Source organism: Cavia porcellus, unplaced genomic scaffold (genome assembly GCF_034190915.1).
Source record: "Cavia porcellus strain 051 isolate PalLab524CR breed Dunkin Hartley unplaced genomic scaffold, mCavPor4.1 scaffold_18, whole genome shotgun sequence".
Classification (NCBI taxonomy): Eukaryota; Metazoa; Chordata; class Mammalia; order Rodentia; family Caviidae; genus Cavia; species Cavia porcellus.
In genome coordinates, this window is record NW_026947501.1 from 63,848,054 (window position 1) to 63,861,105 (window position 13,052).

Sequence of the window (13,052 nt, forward strand, 5' to 3'; positions counted from 1 at the left end):
TTGATTTCCCCAAAATCAGGCCCGAAGACCTAAAACTTTCTTCATCCTCTAATGATCTGATTAGTTCTATAATGTTCAGTATATATTCAATGTGTGTGAAGATTAGGACAACTATATGGAAGAAAATTAGAGACAATAAGACAGACAGTGAAGATTTCCAGTGGACTTGCTTTGAAATCTGTTTCTTTGTTTCCTTATAAACTGTTTTGTTGTTTTGCTATGTTTAATCTTACCCTCTTTAAGATAAAAAAACAGATGTGTAGGACTGATAACTATATTACTAAGTTCTTGTTGGATCATTGAGCAGAACTGTTTGCAGTGTCATTGTTTGACTATCACTTTGTATGCTTTAATTTTGTAACCTGAGCAACTATTTCTAAGATGATAGTATGTAACTTATTGACTGGTGATTTCTTATTGTTTATTTTTCTGAAATTCTATATTGTTTCTACCCTTTTTATCTGTTTTTTCTTTAAATAAAAGAATTTATTAAAAAAAAGAGAAAGCTATGGCATTTTTATACAATGGGAAGCTACTCAGCTATAAAGAAAGATAACTTAAAGGTTCTTGTAGGTAAATGAATACAACTTGAGATCATGCTAATGGGTGAAATGGTTCAGAGTCACATGGGTGAACACTGTGTTGTATCCCTAATATACAAAACTGAAGGAGTTAGTGGGATTCAAATTGCACAATAGATATTGTGAAAGTGAAAGGGGAGGAAATGTCGAAAAAGGAAAGGCAGTGGCCATTGTTAATTTATTATCAGTTTTAAAACTTTAAATTGTTTCCATTGTTCTGTTAATTTTTTTAGTAGGAGAAATATACTACCATTCAACCTCTACTGAAAGGTTGGCAGCCCTGAGAATTCCTTTATTCATGTAGCATGTTACAGATGCATTTCTACCCCCAATGTTAATTTGGGTTTATTATGTTATGTATTTTTGGATTTGATTATGTTTGATGGCATGGACAGCTGTCTCAAAGATAACAAAATATATTATGGTAGCCATTATTGAGTTCCTAATAGTTTGTTTCGAAGTTCTGTATTGCTTTCATTGCTTTGTTTTGATTGATTTTATTCTATTTTGTTTTCTTTGATTGTATCATGTCTGATGGTATAAGCATCTACTTTGAGGATAACAAGAGGCATTATGATAGCTACTGTTGTTTTCCTGTTGTCTTGTTTTGAAGTCTTGCATTACATTCATTGTTTTGTTTTGATTGGCTTTATTCTGTTCTGTTTTGTTTGATTTTACTATGCCTGACAGTATGGACAGTTATTTTGAAGATAGCAAGAGGCATTATGGTAGCCATTATTGATTTCCTTTTATCTAGTTTTGAAGTCCTGTACCACGTTCATTGTTTTGTTTTGATTGACTCTACTCTGCTTCATTTTGTTTGGTTTTATTCTCTTCAAAATAAAAAAAAATGAACAAAAAATACATATATAAAAACCTCTTCTATATTTGTATCTCTATCTGTATCGCTATATTGATCTGTCTATTTATCATCTGTCTATCATCTATCTATCTTATTGAATTTGTTGCTCTGGAGAATCCTGAGTACAAAAGGAGACAATGAAAAAGAAAATGAAAAGCAAATAATTTCAAATCATTGAAAAATACTCTAAAAAAGAAAATAATAGCACTCTTTGGGAACATACTGTGCAAGAGAGGACCATTTTCCATAAGGTGGCCAGGGAGCTCGTTCTGAGGGAGCAGCATCTTAACAGAAACAGTAAGGGTGAGTGGGAATGGGGGGAGAGTCACGTGCTCCCAAGGCAGGAGAAGCAGCTGCTGAGGGATGGGAATTGAGAGAAGAATTTGGCTAAGAGAGCAGGAATCAGTTACACACAGAGAGTTTGATGGGATATAGACACTGTCTGGCTTTTATTCTACTTGTCATACACGGGTTTTAAGAGGAGCAGAAATGTATTAACATCTTCAAAACATCTTTCTTGCTGTCCTATGGTAATAGTCAGGAAGATGATAGTAATATCCCTGGATTTAGATACAATGCTGGTTATCAGGTGCATTTGGGGGTGTAATCATACTAAGGAATCTTCTGAGGTTAAGAGAAAGAATTAAAGCAGCAACTAGCTATCTGTTTGGCTCTGAGTAGACAGTGAAGACTTTTGCTAAAATGTAGAGAAACTGGAAGGAAATACTTAGTGTGTATGTGTGTGTGTGTGTGTGTGTGTGTGTGTGTGTGTGTGTGCTGGGGCAACATAACTCATTTTCATTTAAAAAAATTTAGAAAATAATGAAATAAAATTGACCCTTTATTTAGAGCTGAATGCTCTTCTTGGTCAGTGCATGTTAGTCCGGTCTTTTTGATTTACATCTATAATTTTTTTGAATACACAGCACATACTGAAGGTAGAAGACTCTCCCTGGGTATGAGTGGCACCAACCAACAGGCTCACAGCCTGAATGGAATAAAATGGAAAGGAAGAGGAAAGGCTGCTCTGTTTTTGTTTGTTTGTTTATTTGTTTGTTTTTGGAGGAGCTCGTCTTTACCTTCATCTTAGACGTCATTGCCTGGCTTCTAGTGATGAATATTTATTCCCCCATTGTAGACCCTTGAGCTTCCTGATACAAACTGACCTGGGACACTACTGTGAGCTGCAGGCCTTGGACTTTTGACAGATCCTTTAGACACCCAGTGCACAGACAGTCCTTTTGCATTCTTCCACACCTGCCCTTGCAGGTGGCCAGTGTAAGCCTGTCTTGTATAACCCTTTATATTCATATATCTTATATTAAACCTGTTTCTTATATTAAACCAGTGCCTGGTGAGCACTGGCCGATGTACTTGCTTTGCTGTGTGATCGTGGGAATTTACTTGTGCTCCCAAATTTCATTTCTTCATCTGTAAAATGAAAGTGATCCTAACTTGAAATTTAATGCCTTATTGTGAAAATAAGATCTAAGATATGATACGGATAATGTATTAAGCACAGTCCCAGGAAAATACTGAGCACAGAAATTGTTCATTATCATTTGTATGCATATAACTTTTTCTCTGGGATAAATTTTAAAAGAGGAATTGCTACCCTAAAGTATTATACAAAATAACAACAGAAAAAAAAGAGTGAATTTTCAGTCCCTATAATAACTTCTTAATTTTTTTTCCTGGACGCACCCAACATTTTCTTTTTCTGGCCCTAATGGGTGTAGGAAGAGAAAAAAAAGTAAGAAAAATTCACACAGTAAAATCAATAAGAAATTAGATCATACCTATATATGTTCCAGAATATGAAATTATCAGCGATTAAATATCAGTATTTTTCTTGATTATTTTAAGATAATTCAGTACTGCATTTCCATTGTATGGCATTCTTTTCTTAGAAAAAAATATTATCACCTTGTTACTCCAGAAAGGTCATTCTACCTTGGAGATGAATCCATGAATGTCTCAAATGGATTTGCTGGTGATGGGAAATGGGTGTGATGACAAAAATGAGCTTAGCTGTGTCAGCTTAGCTGTGCAATTGCTGTTTGGTTTGTTGCACCATTGATGAATCTGCTCCTTCCCAGAGGTTTCACTTGCCCACATTCCCATGAGTCAAAGTACTTCTGATCCTACTAAAGTCATTTCAAGAGTCAAAGAAGCCGTCCCTCATAGAAGAAGCTACAGTGGAGAGTGGGCCTGAAGTCAGTGAAACCTTCAGTCCAGCCTAGGAAGAACTTCATCTTGAGCTCAAGATGAGTAATGGAGTGGATGCCTTGATGTGTAGTGGCTGGAAAAGGCTTGGCAACTTCAGAGTGCAGCATAGTGAATTCAAGCCAAGGAGCCAGAAAAGTGCGCGCGGAAACACTTAGGAACCCACTTAAAACAGATTAATGTTTTTATCAAATTAAATTAATTGGCCCAGAAGCCAATGGAATATGTGTTGGTTAATTTAAAAAAACCTACCACCTAACAAACACCCTCTCTGACAACACTAGACATGATTTGGCTCAGAAATGGCATCATGGAAAGAGCCAAAGGCAGAGGAAAGTGGTTCTGATCTGCTTACACTGTCATCATAATGCCTTATTTCATAGAAACTGAGATACGCCCTTACGGATACAAGTAAATAGTCTGTGGAAATATGTGCAGTGCATAAAATGCTATAAAATATACACAATTGTGTTCGGCTCAAACCTCCAATGAACAAATGATGAATGGAAGCCTAAAGAAGTTAGGCAACTAAGTCAAAGACAGACAAGTTAGTAGTCCACTGTAGGACTGGAAGTTGCATCCTCTGACTCCAGGTTTTCTCTTAAATATGGAGGATGACACCTTGATTCCCATAATATTAATACACATGATAGTTCCCATTTATCGGGCCATGAGCATCTGGACATATCTCACTAAATCTACACAAAATTTGGGGTGGTGCAGTGGACATCGTTCCAAACCCTGGCACAAAATACCTGACACAGATAACTTAAGGAGAAGAATTTTATGCTGGTTCAGGGTTTCAGAGAGTTCTGTTCTTAGAAGGCTCAATCCAAAGGAGAAACAGAAAAGTAGAAGGAGCTGGCAGAGCAAACTCGCTCAACTATGGCATCCAGGAAGCAGAAAGAAAAGATTCAGAAAGAGAGAGAGAGAGAGAGGCCAAGGTACCCCACTGGTCTACCTCCTCCAACCAGGCTCCTCCAACCAGGCTCCACCACTAATAGCACATTCAACTATGAACTCAACAATGGATTAACCCACTAGTGAACAAAGCATCTCCATGTTCCTAACACCTTCGGAAAGCTCTGAAAGCTCTGTCTCTGAACACATGAGAACTGGCAAAAATTTTAGATCAAAAACATAACAAATCACCTTCCAGATGGGAAGAGAAGTTACAAAACTTATTTGTGCAATAGCAGAAGGAAAAGTATGTACTGGAGGATTTCTGGTTCTAATGCGCACATTTTCCCTCAGCCATCTACCTCATTTCCTGAAGAGTCACTTAAGATTCAGTCCTCAAGAGTGTCAGAAATGTTGCAGAATGGACGGGCCATGGGGAACATTTGTTATGTTGCAGGAATCAGCTAGGGCTGTACAAGCTACATTGCTCTTCTAGTCCAAGGAGATAGGTAGTTTCATTACTACTTTATAAAGAAAAGACAAGTTCACTAATAAATAGTCAAGGAACTTAACTAAAATCAAAGTACAGATGGGACTATACTCACACCTAACTCCAAAGAGTTTTCCTTTGTACCTGATGCCTCCACCTTACATGACTGCCTTATAAATATTACAGGTACATTAATAGGCTTGTTATCAATAAAAACTGATTTTTACCAATAGCCAATCACTATAAATAATCACTGAGGCAGATGGACCAGAATCAAAGGAGAGGAGAGATGAGATGAAGAAATACACAATTCTTTTACAGTAATAAGAAAATGAATAACATCTTATATAAAGCATTTTCAATTCTAGCCCTTGCCAGAATTTTCTTGCTTTACTTATAATATTTAAATGCTCATAAAAGGCTATATTATATCTTATTTAACAGTGGAATCCTTTCCTATATATTTTTTTCTTACTAGAATACTAATTAGAATCCAGAACGTGGTAGGAAGCCTTTTTGGTAAGGGTGAATAGCAACTATTTTAGTGAGATGGGTCATCCCATCTCTGCGATGACTTCACTCTGACATACAACATGGGAGCAGCCACTGATGATCCATAAATGAGTGGGCGTGGCTGTGTTCCAATAGGACTGTGTTTACAAAAGCAGGTGGTGAATGGGGGAGCTGTCCATGAGCCTGGGATTCCCAGCCCCGGATCTCTAAAGTTTAGTTAACGTTGCCCTACTATATTTTCATAAACTGCTAGAATATAGTACATAGCTTTGTTTATCTCCAAGCATTTTAACTTTGAGTTAAATAATCAGATGACATATGTGTAATAAAGAGGTTTACAAAAAGTCTAGAGGAATTCTTTAACTGAGACGTAACATAAAAATGATTCTATTAGTTGCTACAAATAAGATTAAGAGCTTTACGCCTGCAGCGAGGGCCAGGAGAAGACCCAGAACTCCCGAGATCCAGCCATGGTGGGACTTAGGTAGCTTATTCACCCGCCCTATTGGTAAGCACCTGCCATGTGGGCCTGGAGGAGAACCATTACCTGTGACCCTCCTGCCACATGGGCTGAAAATCAAGCACCCTTCCCCCACCCACCCCCACCCCCATAGCTACTGGGGATAGAAGTCTCAGCATCTCTTGGGAGGATGACCATATGCAGTATAGCAAATATGGGGGATTTCCTTCTATCTTCTGTTTGAAGGCAAAGGTTGTTTTCACGGTTTTGTTATATTTCTTTTGCTCTATTCAGTATTCTCAATTGATTTTATAATGTTCTATTTTTGGTTTGTTTTGCTATACCTAATTGACTGGACAACTATTGTGAAGTTAAAGAGATACACCATAGTACATATTACTACTATCCCAGTATCCTACTGTGAAATCCTGTACCAGTTTCACTGTATTGTCTTGATTGGCTTTGTTCTGTCTTGTGCTGTTGCATTTTTACTACTTTAAAAATTAAAATTAAAAAAAAAAGATTAAGAGCTTTAGGTACACTTTCATACAGGAAGCACAAAGCAGGGCTGTGGGGGCAGTGTATTGGTTACACACTTTGTTTAGCATGTGTGAGGTCCTGGCTTTGAACTCCAATTCCACAAATAGTGCAAAGTAGAGGCTGTTATTAGCCTCCTCAAAATAAATTATATGGGAAAATCAATGGTATTAAAATGGCCATCAACAAAATTTAACTTCTATTAAGAAGAATACTAAATATGTAAGGACTTGAAGTCTACATCATTAGAATGACAAAGTAGATTCCAAGTTAATCAATATTTTGCTCCGTGACAAAGCATCAGAAGTTACTAAATTGAAATCAAGGATAAAACCAAGCTCCAACCATTATCAAAATTATTTAAGTGTATTCTGCATGTCCTGGACATTCTGTGAAAACCTGAAATAGAAATAAGTATTGTAAGTAGAAGAAGAGATATGATTATGTGGGAGTAATATGATTTTTATTACTTAACAAAAATCCAAATGAGTCAACCAGAATGCTATTAAAATTAATAAGAATGATGAGAGAAGATAAAAACATAAAAATCAATGGCATTCCTCTAAGCCAGCACATTAGTTTGAAAGCATATGGACAACATAAAGCAAATGCATAACGCTGATTAATAATAAAATATCAAGCCATAATTTTGACTGAGAAAATTATATGTGTATGTTTATAACCTTTATGAAAATACACTTATAATCTGAATAAAAATGTCTCTGCACTCACCCAAGAACAGATAACAGCTGGAAATTAAGCATAAACACAGTGAAGACATTATGGAAGTCTTCCTTCTTGTTGAGCATCAGTCAACATCAAAAAGAGAATAGCTATCAGAAACTGAGCCATTAATCACAGTTGATTAATGATAAAAAACATTCTAGGGATCTTAACAGACATGAGATGTTGTTGTATAATAATAAAAAACATTCTCTGGTATTTGTCCATGGTTCCTGGACAAACTTTTCTTATTTCCCAAGTAGCAAAAGCATCTTTTGTTATTCCCGAGTCTCTTTATTCCTGATAACCTATCTCAAATTGATTCCTCCAGAGCTTCAGGATGGGAACTGGTCATCAAAGACCAGCCACATGATCAGAAGGCTGGGACTTGAAGCAACTTGGTTGAACTTGGAGCTGACCTGCAAGAAAGGGAACAATGATTTCATCAATCATGCCTATGTAAAGAATTCCAAATAAAAATGCTGGCCACTGAAGCTTGTTGGAGCTTTCTGCTTGGGGATTATGGCAGTGTTCTAGTAGGGAATGTGTCCTGATTCCATGGGGAGAGGCATAGAACCTTCAAGCTGCCTTCAGCACCCTGGATCTTGCCTTGTACCTTCTTCTTTTGCCTGTTCTGGGGTGTGTCCTTCACAATAAAACTGTAATTCTAAGATAGCATTTTCATAGGTTATAGGAGTCTTTACAGGAAATTACTGAAGCAGAAAGGGTCATGACAACCCTGAACTATGACCAATTCTTCAAACTCTCCTTTTAGCCAGTGTTTGGGGTAGGACAATGTCACTGGAGGCTCTGCCCTTTAATTTGTGGGGTCTGCATTAATTCTCGGTAATGAGTGCTATACCAGCTGATATCAGAATACATGGGAAAATACTCTCCTCTGACCAAATAGCCCTATTTGCCTTTTAAAACAGTTTTATAGTATGTTGTCTGTTAGCCTTTAAAAAGAGCTCCTTTTCTCTCACATGAAATCCCGAGGGCTGGATTTTTTTCCTAGAAATTGAAACTTCTAGAAAAATGCGCATGAAATTGCTAACACTATGGAAGTACCTCACAACCAATCACTAATATTCCGAATGATACAAATAAAAGACCCATCAGGACCATTAGTAGTCTCATTCCAGTTCAGGTTAGGTGTTGTCACATGTGAGTATGGAAAGCACCAATTTCACAGCTCTAAAGATTTCAGCTCTAAAGATTTCAGAACTACAGATGCAGAACACAGAACTTCCATATGAATACTTGCTGGATGATTTAGAATGCAGTCCAAATTCACTTGAGCATAAAATATGTTTTCTGTTTGTGTCCCCCCCCCCCGCCCCCCGCCACTTAGGGGCTGAATGGTAGTGTTAGAGATAAAACATGATTTGAAATGTGGAATGCCAGAGGTACTCTTTGGAAAGGTCTGTGAATGTTGTGGTGTAAAATTGCCAACAGATGATTTGGAACTCCTCAGTGCCTGATCGGAGCAGAAGTTCTGCTAGGAATTTACAAAAAGTCCCATGTTAACACACAAAGAGACTCAGGGGGACAGGCTTTCCAAAGCAAGGCGTCTATGAGGGAGGGAGATGGTGACAGGATTATAATCTGGGATGCAAGATTCACCATGGTGAACTGTGGGCGTGGTGGGGAATGGTGTGCCCAAGGAGGCAGAGAGAAGAAAGCAGAGCTTTTAAAGGCAAAGTGAAGAGAGTTACATAAACTGTGGCGAGACAAAGAGAATCTTGGTTACAGGATCTTACGAGAGAAATGACATTAGTTAATTGAGTTGACAATTACAGATTCACTGAGCTGTCCTTGTAACTCCGGAAGGAAGCTATGATTTGGTGAATCCTTGCAATGGCTCTTACTATGAGATAGCTCATTAACAAGAACTCTTCAGAGGGTCTTGTACTAGTTTTTATCACAAGTCCTTGGGTATGAGAACTCTCCCTTAACTTCCCTGTTTGTCTGTTTATTTGTTTATTTTTGGTTTGGTTTTGACACAAGTGATTCCATTTTGATTCTGCCAATTTTACCCCTTTTCCATAGTTTCACTTTCCAAAGTCTTAGTTACCTGTAGTCAACCATGAATTGAAAATATTGAATGGAAAATTCCAGAAATAAACAATACATATTGTTTTAAATTGCTCAATGTTTTGAGTAACATGATAAAAATCTCATACCTTCCTATTCCATCCTTCCTGAGCTATGAATCTTCTCTTTGTCCAGTGTATCCATACTGTATAACACATACCCCTACTAATTAGCCGTTGTTTCTGGAGTTTGATCAGACGATATAGTATTGTAATATTTGTGTTCAGCCTTTGTATCACTGAATAGTAGCCCCAAAATGCAAACTTTTATTACAGTATATTTTCATAATTGTTCTATTTTACTATCAGTTCTTGTTGTTAATCTCTTACTGTGCCTAATTAATAAATTAAACTTTACCATAGAAATATATCTATTATCTAAATCTATATCTGTCTATCTATCTATGAAAAGCGTAGTACTTATAAGATTTGGCACTATCTGAAGTTTCAGGTATTGACCTTGGATCTTGAAACAGGGGCTAATGTATACGATAATGTAGCATATACAATTGCAATCCTGAATGGAATTACTGTTATCAGAATCACTGCATCTGTACAGTACAGACCTTCAATAAAACCTGTGATAGACAGAACAACCAAAGGGACCCCAAGTTTCCTCCTCTTGGTCTACACACACTGTTCTCCATTTATTCAATGAAACAATAATCTGGATACTGCTGTGAGGAGATCTTTACCCAGGTAATTAAGGTCATAAATCAGTTAAATTTATAATATGAAGACTACTCAGGTGGAGGTGTAGGAGCTACCCTAACAATATGAGTCTTTTAGAAGCTGAGAGTTTGTTCTTACTAGAAGACTGAAGACATAGAGACACACTCCCAACTGGCTCCATGCAGGGTTGGGGGACCCAGGAAGGAGGATGAGCAAACACACAAATCATTAGCTTCTTACTGGGGTCACCTGTTAAGAAGTATGAGCAGCCTCTAAATGTTGAGTGAGGTCTCAGGCTAATAGAAGAAAAAGAACCTTAGTTTCACAGCTGCAAGGAAATGAATCTGTCAGCAATCAGGAAAACCAGTGAGCCTGGAAGAGGACCCTTACTCTAAGCGCAAAATGCAGTCCTGACTGACACTTTGATTTCCGCCTACAAGGCCCTGAGCAGAGAATCCAGCTGTACTGGGCACACCTCTGACCTCCATAAGTTGTGAAATTGTAAATTTGTACCGTTCCAAGCTGCTAAACTTGTGGCAATTCGTTACACAGTAATAGAAAACTACTGGAATAGCAAGTAAATATAGCTGGGTAAGAGCCATATACAGGAATCTGATGTGTCTTGCTGGGGAGAAGTGGACATTGCAGCTGAAATAGTGCTCCGAGTTGCTGTCACTGAAGGGAAGCAATCCTAAGACACGAGTGTTTTGGTGACAAATTCCTAGATACATTCACTGATACATTGGTATGGATAGTATTTAATTACCTATAATTATGTAATTAGAATATATGTTTTGAAGTGCTTTTGTGTGTGTCATAAATTTGTCTAGTCCAGAATTATTGGTATCTGCATATTATATATAGGTAGGACAAGCTACTAAAATATTCTCTCATTTTTCTTGGGTTTGTGATGCTTATGGTAATTTGTTGATTTTTTTAAAAAATTATAACTTGTTGCCCTTTTTCATTATTTATTTATTCTTGGGAACCAGGGACTGAACTCATGACCCCACTTGCCATGTAATTGCTTATATCACTGAGCTGAGCTAAATTCCTGACCCTTCCTCTTTTCATTTTAAAAGAGTATCTTTCTACATCTGATTTCATATCAAATACTTCATATTTTTTATAAATAGGATTCTTCAAAAAGCACAATCTGCAGGACCTATAAAATGTGGATAGTCGAGCAAGGATAAACTCTGTAGTTTATCTTTCCCAAAATACAATCTGAAATAAATTTGGAGGAGAAGCCACTGTTGCTCAGCAGTCAATCCTGTCCTTCCTCACCTGCTTATTCTCTGGTTTTATGCAGATATCCACACTCTCAACATTAGGTGACATCAGCCAAGCCTCACCTCGGGATATCACTGATTTGTCAGAACCAACCAGCCATTCCTTCTCTTTACATTTGATTGGGAGAGACATGGTCACATGATGTCAATTAAGCAACGAGATGCATGGAAATGTCTGCAAAGAACATACTTACTCCTTCACTGAAGAAAAGGGAAAGAAATGACTTAAAAAGAGACTTGAAGTAGGAACTTCTCTGCTTGGCTCTAGAAATTGTAATATGGTAACATAAAGGAATGACCTGGACCTGAAGTAGTTATTTGCCTGATTCCCTGAGAATAAATCAATAGAAAAATGTGAACATTTAGAGATATTGAGGAACTAGCCCTAGAAAAGACCTGCTCAGCTTAGGCCACTTAATGTGGGATGTTCTGTTATTGGAGCAGAAAATCTCAGGATAGATTAGGGATACCAGAAATAGAGACATGAAGGCTTTTGGAAATTCTGGAGGCTAGAAGCTAATCCAGGGTGTAACTGATGTGAATGGTGGTGCACTTTCATTCTGGGAAATTTACTCAGTATGAATAAGCAATAAGATTTACTGAACATGAGTCCCATCAAAAAAGGGAATTATTTTTAGAAAATCGAAAAATGATTCCAATGATGCCAAAGATCACCTAAAAATAAAAGTAAAACAGCAAATTTCTGAAAAAGAAATATATCATGATAACCTTACAAACTATATCATTAGTTGCAATAGATAACTGATTGTGGTCCACGTGTATATATTCACAATTGGTTAATAAGAAGATAGAGTACAGAATAGACTCCACTGTCCACTAACAATAGAAGAAATCAAGCTATTATATGTTGTTTCATTTATTCATAAAATAATCCTAGAGTTATAGTGCTGATTCTGTGTGTGATAGTTGCTCTCATGCTCTAATAGAGGTAATAAAAGTTGAGAGAAACTTTCTAGAAGTTTCTATAGAAGTCTAGAGAAACTAGAAGTTTGTAGCAATATCCTGAAGTAAGTCTGTGGACATCAGGGTAATTATTTCACTTTTGACCATCTATCCTATGGAAGCAATTCTAAATATGTGAAATCCATTATGAAGGCAGAGGTTTATTATTGTAATAAAGAAAAATGGAAACAAATTAGGTTGGCAACATGCAGGGCATATTTAAGTCAATTACAGCAATTCACTATCCTCCTATCCAAGTATTAAAAATGATGGTCATGATGACTAAATTAACAATGAGAAATGGCTGTCATTTAATGTGAAAAAATGATTAGATACAAAAAAGTTACATCTTTGAAAAATAGCAACCATGGTACATATAGGGAAATGTCAGAAGTAAATGCAACAAACTAAGAACAGTGGTGAGACTTGAGGAGTGGGCTTGCCACATTTTGCCTCCTTTAAACTTTCCATATGCCGCTTTTATCATGAATCATTTTCAAATAGCAGAGTAATTGCCTTCAAAAACATAAACGGTGTTACATCAGTGGAGATTTTCTATAGAAACAGAACCCAACAAGCAAATGGTTGCTGATAAAATTAATTTTTCATCCCTCACATCCTATCAGCATTCTTAGGTATACTTAAAATACTGGAAAATAGATACTCAAAGGGATCAGTGAGCTCATTAGTCTTTCTGCACTATGAAAGATCAGATAGGTTTGTGTATTAATCCCAAACGT

General features: G+C 37.0%; 1 non-coding gene across 1 annotated transcript; it reads right to left on the reverse strand.

Moving 5' to 3' along the window:
- Positions 1-809: 809 nt before the first annotated feature.
- On the reverse strand, positions 810-942 carry LOC111755328 (small nucleolar RNA U109). The gene has a single exon (XR_002789886.1). It is a non-coding gene; the product is annotated as a small nucleolar RNA U109 (small nucleolar RNA).
- Positions 943-13,052: the final 12,110 nt, after the last annotated feature.